At 43.1% G+C, this 15,877-nt stretch overlaps 2 protein-coding genes across 2 annotated transcripts in view; one reads left to right on the top strand and one right to left on the bottom strand.

Moving 5' to 3' along the window:
• The window catches only part of SETDB2 (SET domain bifurcated histone lysine methyltransferase 2), a 64,336-nt gene extending 63,959 nt beyond the window's left edge, over positions 1-377 (bottom strand). The window contains exon 1 of the mRNA XM_075851786.1: positions 189-377. The gene's annotated coding sequence lies outside the window, so the exon portion shown is untranslated. The remainder of the gene's footprint in view (positions 1-188) is intronic.
• Positions 378-498: 121 nt separating this feature from the next.
• Positions 499-15,877, top strand: part of CAB39L (calcium binding protein 39 like) — an 87,734-nt gene continuing 72,355 nt past the window's right edge. Inside the window, exon 1 of the mRNA XM_075851789.1 lies at positions 499-604. The gene's annotated coding sequence lies outside the window, so the exon portion shown is untranslated. The remainder of the gene's footprint in view (positions 605-15,877) is intronic.

Below are 15,877 nucleotides of genomic sequence, written 5' to 3' on the forward strand. Positions count from 1 at the left end.
GTTTACTGCCCTATACTGATACAGAGGCATCTACACTAGGACACCCAAATAGTTCACCTCCTGCCATCCAGGCAGAAGTAGCCAAATGTGGGCAGCCCCTTTAAGAGGTCCCAGCACAATAGACAGGAAAACATAATGTGGTGCCTCATCTGCAGCATGAAAGGCGCCAAGGGAAAGCTTCAACTTACAGTGACGCATGTAGTCCAGTCCCGCATTAATACCAGTTTAGACTAATCCCGCACATCACACTGGAATCATGAGCCATTCCGGCCACAGTAGAGCCATTCAATCACACAACAGTGTGTATTCTGTCCAGCTGCCCGGCCATCTTACATAGTAACATTGCTGTCATACCCGGAAGAGCCACTAGGCGGTCACGTGGTCTAGTCATTCTCCTACTGAATGAGCTCACGTGTCAATAAAGTTTTGTCTCCTCTGTGTTTACAAACGCATTGGCCGCGCCCTTTCCACCCCTCCCTCATGTCACTCATTGCTGTTGTCATGGAAGCGGCGCAGTGTCATTCGCTGGGCAGCCCAGTACGGAAGCGCCGGCTCTTCCTGACACAAGAGGTGGGAGCTCGGAGTCTGCAGTGGACACGGAAAGGTCTGTTGCATATATTTATATGGTTGTTTCGCGTGTCATATAACTCTGTACCGCCGTTACTCTTCTATGTTTTCTTGTGTAGGTTTTGGGCTGCTGGCCTCAGGCCTCCCAGACACGTTTTTTGAAGTATAATGCTTTACACAGATGAGGAGAGAACCCTGTAACTGTAAGGCGTTTTTGGAACTACAAGTCCCAGCATACCCTGGGAGGCTTCGTCTGACAGTGCATTTTGGGTGATGTAGTTCCACAGCAGCTGGAAAGACGTCATAGTCCTTCACGTTGTAGTACAGTGGGTGTGGTTACTTAGTCCTGACTGGTCGCGTCCATGAAGAGTCGTCCTGACTCCACTCTTGTGATGGTGAAAATGGAGGATGTTTTGTCTGGCGGGTGTCATTCATGGGCGCACAGATGTGTGTGTGTATTTCTCACGAGTCAGGCAGCATGGTTGCCTTGCTACACGGGGGTCCTGGGTTTTATTCTGAGAAGGTGCAACATCTGCATGGAGTTTGTATGTTCTCCCTGTGTTTCCTCCCACACGCCAAAAACATAGTGATAGGTTTAAAGGGGTTATCCAGAACCCTGTGCGGAGGCCTGTTCTCTGCCGCTCCGTTCCCGTGAACTCTTGCGTCGGGTCAAGTGCAGCCAATCGCAAACTAGATTGTGAGCCCCATTGGGGACAGTGTCGGAGTAACGACAATCCGTACAGCACTGTGATATATGATGGCGCTATATAAATAACAGGAAATAATGACGCATTGGGATACACCCGCCACATATCGTGCATTGAGCAGGCCGTAGAAGGCAGCCGTTACATGCCAAGAAAGAATTGCCACTTCACCAGATTGTCAAAATGTATTTTTCTGTTTTTATTCTATCAATGTTTGCAAATACAGTGGAGGTGACGTTTCGGACATATGACGGCCTTTCTCAAGCCAATTTTCCGAATGAAATGTCGCCTCCACTGTATTTGTGACCGATGATGGAATAAAGACAAAAACTGTTTTTTTGACAATCTGGTGCAGTGCCGATACTTTCTTGGACTTTGATTTTCTGGGATGTGATGGTACCTGCAGTTATAGCAGAATCCACGGTTTATGCTGGCCGCTACTTCCAATCCTTTACAGTTTACATGCCAAGCTCTGATGATCTCACCCAGATATGTCCATGCCACATGCACCCAATAAACATAGTTGGCACACATCTTACAGTGGCAGCATGCACCATTTCATCCGATAGCAACACCCGCTCCTAAGTACATCTTATCTGAACTGATATTATAGGGTTGTCCACTGTGGACAGTTTCAAAGGGTCTCCCAATTATAAGATGATCACAGGACCCCACCCCTCCTCTGTGATTAGCGGTTTATAGATAGACAGGTGGATACATACGAGATGGATAGATAGATAGATAGATATGAGATTGAGATAGATACAAGGTTGATAGATATGGGAATGATATTAGATAGATCGATATTGGATAGATAAATATGAGATGGATATGGGATAGATTGATGTGTATAGATAGATATGGGATTGATATAAGATAGCTAGCTAGATATGAGAGAGATATGGGATAGCGATAGATAGATAGATAGATACGAGATGGATGGATATATATGAGAGATGGATAGATATATAGGATAGATATGAGATTGATATGGGATAGAGATGCATTAGAGATAGATATGGGATTGATATGTATAGATATGGGATAGATATAAGATAGATAGCTGGCTAGGTATGAGAGAGATATGGCATAGCGATAGATACGAGATGGATGGATATATATGAGATTGATATGTATAGATATGAGATAAGAGTTTTGAACAGGGACCTTCTTATATTAACTAAGCATTTACTAATACAGTATTTCTTAACAAGTTTTCTCAATCAGACGGCTCCTTACAGTTTTCTGGAAGAAAGTGACGTCTATACTGTGTGGCGATGGTGCACGTGAATTCCTAATTGCCTGATCTAATGTTACAACATAATATTGTCTTCACCTTTCCGTGTATTTACATAGAGCGGCATGTGATGTTTCTAATGACAGGGTTACAAAGCTTTGGTCTTTCCTGTGCTCTACACAATGTTATCTGGGCATGGAGCCAAGAGACACCATTGTGTTATCAGCGATTACTCTGTACTGTGCCCATGACACGCACCATGTTCTCCATAGTGCGGGTGACACAATATGCCCGCCATCCACATCCATCCCACCTCTGACAAGCCATCACATCTGGGCACGCATCTTCTAATAATCAGACCTAATCATTTAGAACATCCGTACGACCTTCTCATAATGGAAGTGAGTGCTATTGAATGTTCGTATAGGAACCGTACAGATAAATGTTGTGCTGGGGGATCTGTCACTCATAGGGAACTCTTTAACCCCTTAAGGACCCAGCCTGTTTTTAAAATCTGGCATGTCTGACTTTGTCATAGAATAACTCTGTAATAGTTTTGAATGTCCAAGTAATTCCGACCTTGTTTTTTCGTCACATGTTGGACTTTATTTAGGTGGTAAAAGTAGACAGATACGATTTGCGTAAACTGATAAAAAATATAAAAATGGATGAAACATGACCTGCAATATGTCACATATGTACTTACATACTGTACATTTTATGTTTGCAGACGCTTTGAAGTGTTATGCCAGAGAAAAATATTTCGAAGAATTAAAAAAGAAAAACTTCAAGATATTCATCCAGGGGTATAATGAGAATTTTTATTTTAGAGTGGCCAATATGATAGTGGGAAATGGGGTGAAAAGGATCAGAAAATCAAATAATGGAAATGTCTGAAGGGACAAAACGGATAAATAAAATCCGCCCAAAAAAAAAGAGTAATCTAGTGACGAATGACATATTCGGAACCGCTCGTGCATGTACAGCCCTGGTTTGTCTGGGCAAGACTCGCGTTGGTAGCTTGTGTCCCTCATTACATATTTAGAGCACACACGGCACCTCTTTTGGGGACGTCTCTTTTTAGTGGTTGGGGGCACTTGGGAAAGGAAATGTTTTCCCGGAATCACCCTGCTGCCCTCACTTGAAGTTGTAGCCCTGGCCTCCCCACCCTGGTATCCAAAAATTATGGGGGGATTTTTCTGCCTTTTTTTTTTTTTTTTTTTTTTTTTTTTTCTTTGGTAGTTTAGGTAATGTCCGTTGTTGCCTGCCTGCCGAAAAATTATAAAAGAATTATAAAGTGCCATTTGCACCAGGTGGATTGACAATTTTTTGTACCAGACCCTAGACTTCCTTGCTGCGCTATAGGGCTGCAGAATTTGGTTGGCAAGATCCACCCCTCCCATGTTCTTATTATATTGCTGAATGCAGAGGGGTTTAGAAATGGTGGCATCTCTCCCACACACAGGAACAGGGCTGCTTTCATCTGCATGGATTGATGTTAACATAAAGACATCCTTTTTGTCCCGGTATTTAACCACCATTAAGTTTTTCTTACAAAGTTTTTTTTTATACAAGACCCTAAAATTTACCTAATTAGCCCTACACCTATCGCAAATTAACGCCCAACCCCTAACACTACCTATAACGCTAAATAGTCATTTTAATTTTTTTTATTTAACAAAAATGTAATAAAAGTGAGACGAAATTCACACGAACGTTGCAGTTCCGTGTGTCATAAGTGTTTGGTGCGTGGCTGCGTGATTTTCATGCATATGCCATCCTTATGACATGCGTTTTTGATGCTTGGAACTGCAATGAATGTGGTGTTTTTGTTTTTTTTTCCCTTCATTTATTTAACAACTGTAGCGCGAATCACGTGCAGCACATGGAAGTGCGTCCTTGTGCCGTGCACGGTTTTCACGCACCCATTGACTTCAATGTGTGCGTGATGTGCGAAAAACGCTCAAGTATAGGACATGTCGTGAGTTTTACGCAGCGGACACACGCTGCGTGAAAGTCACGGACTGTCTGAACGGCCCCATTGAGTTACACAGGTCCGTGCGTGAAACACGTTTGTGTAAATAAGGCCTAAGTAGCGCCCTACACCTGGCGCTATCTACCTTTTTTTACAAAAAAAAAATTATAGAACAGACCCCCCCCCCCCCCCAAAAAAGACTAAACCGGTGGATATGGGGAATGATGGGGTCACAGGTACACTAGGGATGTATTTCATATGTTTTTCGAGATGACAGGAGGATCAGGCAGCGCAGCTCTGATCTCCTCAACACCACTAATAGGACTGAGGAGATTGGAGCCGAATACCGGCTTCTTCTCCTGCCTTGTTTAGCACTATGATTGGTCAGTCACTGACCAATCTTAGCGATCATGGGCCGGGACAGTCGTGATTGGTCCCCCGGCGTCTGACAGGACTGATCATCTGTCTGGGACAGCTGTCAGTGTCGGCTTGGAACTCTGTGTTTACACAGAGTGACGGTTTGAACTGCTGACAAAAATTAATTATCGTCATTTGTCGGGAAAGGGTTAAAAATGACCTGTCATGTCTCCTGGCATGTCTGATGTTTTACTTAGTTATTCCCATCTTCATAAATGTAGCTATTAAGCTCAACCTGTTAAAGTTATACATTTTTGCAAATACCTTTCTTTATCCAAACCATGTTGTTTTATTGATATCCGTGCTCGGTGTTGCTGTCAGCTTTGTTTATTACTCGTTGTCTAGGGATCCGGCCACCACTGTTTTCCTATAGTGGTGGCCACGCTTGCGCAATGATATCCTCTCTGTCCTTAGGAGAGCATGTCATTGTTATCGTGAACGCGCATATCGGCGCATGCGCAATATATGCCGGCCCGGCCACGCCACCCCTCGTGGATACATCAGTGGTCGGCTCCAGGTACTGCATGGGGGAAGCGTTGCCGCGTGCGGGGGTGGGGGGGGGGGTTCGTCTCAACCACGCTTACCATGCCAGGTTGAGACGATAGTTCTCCCGATGCTGCTAGAGCTACATTATCTAGCAACGTTGGGAGCGCGCACAGTGCAGAGCGGCTTGATTGACATTGAGCCGCTCACGCCCCCTTTTATAAAAGATAACCAGCACTAGCTGAGTTGTCAAGTTTTGAAAAAAAAAGGTAGTTAGGGAAGGAATTTTTTCAAAATGTTGACAAGAATAGATTTAAAATTAAATTTCGGATTAGGATGCAATAACAAAAAAATTATGGCTCAATTTGGGAATAACCCTTTAACACTTGTATTTCCCATGAAAGTTTTTTTTTACATTTTTTTTTATCTGCATTATTCTCATCCAATCCTCTGTTATTCCTCCTTGAAGTTTATGAATAAATTGATAACTGTTACCAGTCCTCTTGTCAAATAGGTGTGTCCCTACACAGTCTCACTCTGTCAGCACTGATTGGACATTGTCAGTCGATGTGGGGACACACCCCCAACTGGTAACACCCAGTTGTCAGTTTATTCATAAAGATCTCAGAGGAATAAGAGAGGAATGACACAACATAGAGTTCTAAGAAAAGATGCTCCAGAATTATTTTATGGGGAATACAATTACTTAAATTTGCTAAAACAGACCTGTCAGGACAGGGGACAGGTCCTCTTTATGAGTACATTACCACATGGTGGTAATAGTGCAGCCACACCATTACCGCCCTACATGAATGTACTCTAATAATAGACAGAACCTTGTGTGCACCTGTTATAGGATCAAAAAAATTACATCATTTAAATTTGACATTAAAGAGAACCTTTCACCTCCCCATACATAAGCAGCCTGTTCGGATGAAGACTGCAATCACACACTCTCTCATGCTGTGGCACTGTCAGTATCTGATTGGACAGTGTCACAGCCATAGTAACACGCCCCCTTGCCAGTACACGCCCCATTGACTTCAGGGGGTTATTTAAATATTGGGCGCCAAATATAACGGCACCGATATCTAAATAACAGTGGAAGGTAGAAAAAAAAAATGAAAGTGCCCCAGGGCTTGTGCGGCCCTCCCCATTACATGCTGCACTCAGCTGCACATGTATGGGGAGGTGAAAGGTTCTCTTTAAGAAATAAAAAATTGTGTCAATTTTTATATAAAAAAATAAATCTTGAAATATTCCAGTTTTCACATTTGCTACTAGAGCAGACACGATAGGCTGATATTCCCTGTTTCTGGGGATCATTTGTCAGTTTTTTTGTGTACACTGGGACAGGTCATCAGGGTCAGCAATACTATATGCAAAGATAAGGCTCTATGTGCATCTCCCCTGTCACTCCCTGGTCTTTGGGGGAGAGGCTGTACTATATCCCTTTTTGGAGACTTATAATCTATGACATTCCTCTGTCTATCAACTCCCGTTTATTGCAGCCGCCGTAAAGCGCACCCACCCGATGGCGCTGTCTATACAGACAATATAGGAATAAAGTGCCTCCAGTAAAGCCGCCCGAAGGGCTTATTCAGACGAATGTGACATACGTCCGTGCAACGCACGTGATTTTCACGCGCCTCGCACGGACCTATGTTAGTCAATGGGGCCAATCAGACAGTCAATGATTTTTACGCAGCGTGAATCCGCTGCGTAAAACTCACGACGTCCTATATTTGTGCGTTTCTCGCGCATCACGCACCCATTGAAGTCAATGGGTGCGTGAAAATCACGCGCAGCACACGAAAGCACTTCCGTGTGATTTGCGTGTTTCGCGCAACAGCTGTAAGAACTATGAATGGAAACAGAAAAGCACCACGTGCTTTTCTGTTTACAAACATAGTGTCATAATGATGGCGGCTGCGCGAAAATCACGCAGCCATGCATCATACGCTGCTGACACACGGAGCTGTTATGTACCTTTTTCGCGCGCAAAACGCCGAGTTTTTTGCGTGCGCAAAAAGCGCATACTTGTGTGAATCCGGCCTAAGAGAAGTTTTTAAAAATAAATGGCTACAACAACAAAAAATAATCCCAAAACATATTGGGCAGATTTATTAATAGTGTCTTAATTGTAGACCGCTTAAAAGTGGATGAGACCGGCAGAAGATGCGCCAGATTTATAACTGTGGCGCGCACTGTGTAATAGATTTGGCGCATCTTTCTACGTACTTTACTTTAGCTTACTTTTATACCATTATTTTGCCGAAAAATTATGGCGGACTTAATCTGGCGCATTTTACAAATCCACCTTTTATAGACACTACTAAATGTCTGCTGAGGCGGCAAGTGTCTAAAACACTTAGTAAGGCCTCATGCACACGACCGTAAAAACACCCGTTATTGCGGGTCGTAATTACGACCCGCAATAACGGGCCCATAGACTTCTGTTAGCCACGGGTACCTTCCCGTTTTCTCACGGGAAGGTGCCCGTGCCGTTAAAAAAAATAGAACATGTTCTATTTTTTTATATTACGGGCCGTGCTGCTATACTTTATAATGGGAGCACGGCTCGGAAAAGCGACCGGCTGCCCGTGGCCGGCCGTGCCCGGCATGAAGAGTCGTAATTACGAGCACGGTCGTGTGCATGAGGCCTAAATCTGGTGCGCTGCATGTAGTTCAGCTTAATTTGATCCAAAATTCTGCCACATTTTGTTTAGTAAATCTTCCACATTGGGCCTCATTTATCAAAACTGTCTAATAGAAAAACCTGGCCTTGTTGCCCATAGCAACCAATTAGAGCTTCGATTTAGTTTGACTGCTCTGTTAAAATTAAAGCTGCACTGTGATTGGCTGCATAAAGGCAACACGGCCGTTTTTTGATAAATGAGGCCTATTGTTTGTCTTTTTGACATTGCACTGTCCTTGTGACACACAAGTTTATTGTATTCATGACCTTGCACGGAGTTATTTCAGCTTTACTGTACTTTCCGCTCCTGCTTTGTGTTATATTCACACCCATTGACTCATATTGGGCTTTGCCTTGGCAGATTGCATTTGATTGAACAAATCTTTGTACTTCAAAAGTTGGCCCCGATGAAATCATTATAATATTTATACATTTTCACCCATAAACATTAATTTAGCTAAGAATAAATACAGCCCAAGCACACGTCGGCATATGTGAATCTGGGCCTGCAGTGTGGTGGGCAAAATAGAACCAAACTGCACTGTAATGCAGATGATATAGTTCCCTATATCAGACTGAAATCTGTGCTTCTAGGGCAAAACTTGGTACAATGTATGGCATTGATAAAGCATACAACATTTTTTTTTCATGCGGACTCGTCATAAAATAATTTCTATGATATAATGTTTTTATACAGTGATATGCATGGGCCTATGGATGTCCATGACAGCGGCGTTCCAGATCTAAATGGCAAATATGGTCTGCTGCTGCCAGTTACAGTACTATGGACAGGGGGAAGAGGGGACAGGGAGCCGCCGCTAGACCTGCGCTACTTCTAGGGAAGCGCCTGTTACGATACTGGCGAACACTGCTGGAATCCTATGGTCAGAAGTAGCGAGCGGAGCACAGTGCAGAACCCGGTGAGACGTCCCCAGGAACAGTGCTTGGAGGGTGGAACACGAGTAGTAGTAAATAGCAAGGAAGTAGGAACAGTCTGGCAAAGACAGTTCTCAGGAGCAGGAGACTGGAACAAGTCACAATACTCAAGCACTGTTTGGTATTCCATGTGGTCTGAAGTAGGCCCAAACAGGAAACAAGATGGTTCCACACGATGCAACATTTGCCATCTTGGTTAAGGGCAGATTTAAGGGCAAAACAGCAGCCTCCAGTGGTAAGGAGTAAAAGTGCAGCACAATTCTTCAGTGTAAAACAGCGGCCACTAGTGGTAATTTTGCAGTACAACAACAGAATCCTGACAGCGCCTCTCACACATACTATAGACTGGACAGCAGTAGAGCTCATCACAGTCTCTTCCCTGCGCTCTGCTGCTGCCAGTTACAGTACTATGGACAGGGGCTGTGTCTGCACTGCCAGAAGCTGGGCGTTCTGAAGAGAAGTGGATGATACTTCTCATCAGAACGCCCAGCTAGTAAAAGTAGTAAACACGCCCCGATGTACGCACATAATACACGCCCAGTTGGACTTTTACTTTAAACACGCCCACTTGGACTTTTGCAAGCCTCATTTGCATAAATACAAAAATGGTCATAACTTGGCCAAAAATGCTCGTTTTTTAAAAATAAAAACGTTACTCTTATCTACATTGCAGCGCCTATCTGCTGCAATAGCAGATAGGGGTTGCAAAATCTGGTGACAGAGCCTCTTTAAGCATCTCCATGGGATTCAAGTCAGGACTTTGACTCAACCACTCCAAAACCTTAATTTTGTTTCTTTTGAGCCTTTCCGAGGTGGACTTACTTGTTTGTGTGCTTTGGATCACTGTCCTGCTGCATAACCCAACTGCGCTTGAGCTTCAAGTCATGAACTGATGGCCGGACATTCTCCTTCAGGATTTTCTAATAGGGAGCAGAATTCATGTTCTATGATTTATGACAAGTCGTCCAGGTCCTGCAGTAGCAAAGCAACCCCAGACCATCACACCACCACCACTACCACCACCACCACCACCACGTTTGATGTTCTTATGGTGGAATGCAGTGTTAGCTTTACGCCAGGTGTAACAAGACCCATGTCTTCCAAAAAGTTCCGCCTTTGACTCATTAGTCCATAGAATATTATCTCAAAAGTCTTGGGGTTTTTCTAGATGTTTTTTTGAAAAATACAAGACAAGCCTGTGTGTTCTTTTTGGTGAGCAGTGATTTGCGCCTTTCAACTCTCCCATTGACACAATTTTTTCCACCGTCTTTCTTATTGTGAAGTCGTGTACATTGACTTTAACTGAGCGAATTGAGGCCTGCAGTACTTAAGATATTCATCTGGTTCTCTTGTGACCTGGATGAGTTGTCGATGCCCCCATTGTGATTTTTTTGGTAGGCAGGCCAATCCTGGGAAGGTTCACCACTGTTCCAACTTTTCTCCATTTGTAGATAAAGGCTCTCACTGGGGTTTGCTGGAGTCCCAGAGCCTTAGTAATGGTTTTGTAACCATTTCCTTTGTTTGACATTACCTGCAAACGCCGATGCTGCTGCAGAATCAACTGTAGCCTCTGTCGCCTGGTGCGGATGTGTCCTCGCTCGTCCGACACGATGCAGGACCTGGGGCAGGAAGTGTCGTCACAGCGTGATCTCTCGAGAACACGCTGTGTGTCTGTGCACTGCCAGAAGCTGGGTGGTAACGAAGAGAAGTGGATGATGCTGATTCATCCGCATCATACACTTCTATTCACAATGCCCAGCTAGTAAAACAAGTAAAAACGCCCCGATGTAACACACAATACACGCCCAGTTGTACTTAAGAAAGGCTCATTTGCATAAATATAAAAATGGTCATAACTTGTCAAAAAATGCTCGTTTTTAAAAAAAAACAAAAACGTTACTGTAATCTACATTGCAGCGCCGATCTGCTGCAATAGGAGATAGGGGTTTGAAAATCTGGTGACAGAGCCTCTTTAAGTTACTATGTAAGGTATTTTGATAATCCGTACCGCAGTTCCTCCTGTACTACAGTACCCATGAATCAGGCTAGGTTTACGTTCGGACGAAAGTTGGTATTGGCTCCTATTGAACCTATGTATGCTAAAAGTGTTCTTTTTCCTTCCTTTTTTTTTTTAAAGATGTTTTGAAATGCGTAGTCAACTTTTTCACCCCCACCTCAATCTGCAGTTTGGAGAAAGCTTTGTTTAGTAGGGATCTTAGTGATGTTCACATTAAAGAGACTCTGTCACCACATTATAAGTGGCCTATCTCCTACATAAGGAGATTGGCGCTATAATGTAGGTGACAGCAGTGCTTTTTATTTAGAAAAAACTATCTATTTTTACCACGTTAGGAGCGATTTTAGATTTATGCTAATGACTTTCTTAATGCCCAACTGAGCGTGTTTTTTTTAATTTAGACCAACTGGGCATTGTACAGAGGAGTGTATGACGCTGACCAATCAGTGACCAATCAGCGTCATACACTTCTCTCCATTCATTTACTCCACGCATAGTGACACTGCGTTGTTCACTATATGATTTCTTATACTGACATATTAGCGTTACTGAAGTGTTTAGACAGTGAATAGACATTCCTTCCAGCCAGGACGGGACGTCTATTCACAATCCCGACACTTCGGTAACGTTTCTGTGGTACTTACAGCAGAGCAAAGCGTAATCTCGCTGTAACCTGTCATTTACAGCGTGATCTCGTGAGATTACGCTTGCTCTGCTGTAAGTATCACAGAAACTCTACCGAAGTGTCGGGATTGTGAATAGACATAACGTCCTGGCTGGAAGGAATGTCTATTCAATGTCTAAACACTTCAGTAACGTTAATATGTCAGTATAAGACAGCACATAGCGAACGACGCAGTGTCACTATGCGGTGACTAAATGAATGGAGAGAAGTGCATGACGCTGATTGGTCACTGATTGGTCAGCGTCATACACTCCTCTGTACAACGCCCATTTGGTCTAAAGTAAAAACACGCCCAGTTGAGCATTAAAAAAGTAATTAGCATAAAGCTAAAATCACTCCTAACGTGGTGAAAATAGATATTTTTTCTAAATAAAAAGCACTGCTGTCACCTACATTATAGCGCTGATCTCCTTATGTAGGACATAGGGCACTTATAATGTGGTGACAGCCTCTTTAAAGCATCTTGTCTTGGTGACAGGTTCACTTTATTTATGAGTATAAAGCGCTCGGGCCAGTCTTCACAATAATGTGACATTGTATTACCTGTCTTATTTAATGACTGAGATGAAAACTTCCAAACAAAGAGGCAGTGTTCTAAATTTTTACATAAATGTTGAAAGAATATAAAATGTTCCACATGAAGATCAGAAAGTTATTAATAGAATGTGCTCCGTGAGGAACAAGGAGTGAGACTTAGTTTGAGAGTTTATCTAAGGTTAGGACTACAAAATGGACATGCAAAATCAAGTCCCACAACAACAACAAAAATGTTTTCGATTTGTCTGCAACTGGATATTGCACGACTATTTTAAGTTGTGATTTGGTAGCTAGTCGCATGCAATTTAGGCTTCTCTACATCCAAAGTCACCCAAAAAAAGAAAAATGTCTCGACATGTCTCAAGTCGAAATCGCATTCCACTTACATTAAAATTTCTGCAGACAGTCACGTGCAACTTGTGATCTGCAACCAAAAGTCCAGCAGGTTTGGATTTTTAGCGACTGTGGTGTCACGTTAAGTTGCATGTTGTAACACGACTGCATTCTTAAACTCATTACTTGTAATGTCGCATTGTCAAAGTCGCCATGAAGCCCTAGTCTAATTCTGCTGCTTTCATCACTATTGGACACGTCTTATTGGGAAATTCACTCACCCAGGCGGCCTTTCCAGCTCCAGCCTGTTATTTCTGCACCAACTACATTTCTCCCACTCCACCTATTGCGATCTACCACAAACTCGAATCTGCCTATAATCATTCAGAATGAACCAATAACCATGTCCTGTGCCCCCATTTTGCCCTCACGCCACTCACATTACCCACTGTAAAATATTTCTAGATCTTTATCCCCATTACAATACCGTAGATTGCACATTAGTTAGCACTTAGTGCGGTTTCATTACTGACCCTGCTGAGCAGCTGTGGGTACATATGGGCCTCTCTGCGTGATGGTGAGAAGGGGCACAAGTCCTCTGTACTGGTGGCTCTGCCATGTTGGTCACATAAATCCACTAATCTGATTATGTGCAGTGCCTGTTTTCAGAACTCAAGACTGTTTCCAGCTGTTCATTTCTGGTGCTAAATCATTTAAAAAGTAATGAAACTTTCACAAAATCTTAGACCTGTTCTAGAGACCTATCAGAAGTTTTCATGAGTGAGGGCCCGGGTGCTTAGACCCCCCCCCACCGTCGCTGAAACAAGGGGGCAGTAGCCCTAAGTTGAGGGTTCTGCACCTACAGCTGTGATTGGCTAAAGACAGGCCCACATAGAACATCAGCGGTCATGTGTTGTATTCCTGGCATATGCGCTATACCATGAATATGACACGTCACCGCTGAGCCCTCTGATTGGCTGCAGCGGTATGTTTATTACAAGATATTTGCAGCCGTTTGTAAAAGAAAAAAAAATAATTTAGCAACTTTGCTAACCCTTTTTATGTATATGAACATGTACTCATTACCGCGCTTTACTAATGACACCTTCTAAATTCAGTGGTAACGAGTCTATGAGAAGAAATGTAAGAAAATCTGCCACATTGCGGCAGACTTTCTATTCAAATTAAGCGCACATGCCACGCCATATATTTTGCTAACTGTTTTAGACCGTTTTTGTGGCTTGACAAGGGGTGAGGCTTAGAGGTCAAAAGAGGAAAGGGTGTGGCTTAAAATGTGCCACATTGCACCAAAATTTTGACACAAAAGAAGTTGGTCTAAAGTAAACCAACCAATATACAGTTAGGCTGGGTTCACACGACCTATTTTCAGGCGTAAACGAGGCATATTATGCAATACGTCGGCAGACATCTGCCCATTCATTTGAATGGGTTTGCCGACGTATTCTGCAGACGACCTGTAATTTACGCGTCGTCGTTTGACAGCTGTCAAACGACGACGCGTAAATTGACTGCCTCGGCAAAGAAGTGCAGGACACTTCTTTGCAACGTAATTTGAGCCGTTCTTCATTGAAGTCAATGAAGAACAGCTCAAGATTACGGGCGTCAAAGACGCCTCGCATAATGCGAGGAGGAGCTTTTACGTCTGAAACGACGCAGCTGTTTTCTCCTGAAAACAGTCTGTCTTTTCAGACGTAAAAGACAGTTCTCGTGTGCACATACCCTTAGACAAAAGTGTATAAAGATGTACAAAATGTATCATCCAGCATGAGTCGCTTTGGTAAATTTGGCGCATCTAGTCTAGTTCTAAACTATCTAAATTGAAGACCGTATTAATAAATCTGCCCCATTGTGTGTAGATCTATAATACACCCCCCCCCCCCCCCAACTTCAGTCCTCGTCTTCAGCATATATATTGGGGCAGGTTTGGTATTGTTGATGCGTCAGAATTCTGGTCTAAGTTGCGCTTTTTTTTGCGCAAATCAATTTAGAATAATTTATGATTTATTCTAAATTGATTTGCGCAAAAAAAAGCGCAACTTGGACCAGAATTCTGACGCAACAACAATAGTAAGTCTGTCCCATTGTCTTGCTGTCAGTGTGTAGAAGAACCTGGTAAGTTGCGGAATGAAGCCAGGCCTTGTAATGTTGGGGGAGAATGGGGAGTCAGTACTTTGTCGTACAATAGAAAGTGCTGGGCAGCCCGCCTAATCTAATAGGCTGGTAGCCAGCATGGTGCACTACACGTAACCGTCTGACTAGCACCTTCTATAATCCTTCTCTGTGTGCACATATAATACTAATCAGCCACTTCCGTCATGAATGGTAGGTGTGAGAGTGGCTGTGCACCAGTGTTTAGCACCTGTGTGACCTCCTCATACATTGTGGCTTGTCTGCATCCTGCTGAGATCTGGTACCTTGTATCGGTAAGAATGGCTTTTTTTGATGACCTGTTGCTTGAGACTTTCTCAGTCTGTGGTAATGCACATTTTTTTTCTCAATCAATACTCTTTAACTAATAAACATAAATGCCCCTTAACTTGAACGACCTTTTCTTGGCGGAAATTGCTTTTCATTTATACCATATTGCCTCTGCCGCACATTGCTTGACTCATGTGCTTTGGTTTTAATTGTTTCTGTAATTTCCTAACTGACCTCGTAACACAATAAAACAAACCACTGAAACTCCAGGTTTTCTTTCCAAACGTAAAAGCTGCAGTTTCTTGATTTTTCAGGAGCCCTGTCCATATATCTTTGTACCTGCCCAGTGAGGTAAAAGACATTTTATGCTCTTCCGTAAGTTACTAAAAGGAATCTCACCAACGGACCCGTTTAGGCTGGGTTCCCATGGGTCAGATATGTCGCGTAAAAGTACACAGTGTATCCGACATAGATCCTGCAGGGAATTCCACTTGAAAAACGACCCTACAATTTGGCGTGGTTTTTCGGGTGGAATTTGCTGCGAAAACCAGCGCTTGAAAAAAAAAAACAACAACAAAAAAACAAAACTTTATAATACCCCCAGCTGTTGTCATGGCGACGCGTCCCTCTGTTGTCTGTGCTGTCCGGCCTCCTAGTATGATTCTGCAACCCATGCGACTGCTGCAGTCTGTGATTGGCTGCAGCAGTCACGTGGGATGAAATGTTACATCTCTGCCCCATAAAAATTGTTTGAAGTGCACCATGGTACTACATTAAAGCATAAGTCTCCCCATAAAAAAAAAAAGCACATTCTAAGAAACTATAAGTAACTAACTCAAAGGGGTTCTT

Source organism: Rhinoderma darwinii, chromosome 2 (genome assembly GCF_050947455.1).
Source record: "Rhinoderma darwinii isolate aRhiDar2 chromosome 2, aRhiDar2.hap1, whole genome shotgun sequence".
NCBI lineage: Eukaryota > Metazoa > Chordata > Amphibia > Anura > Rhinodermatidae > Rhinoderma > Rhinoderma darwinii.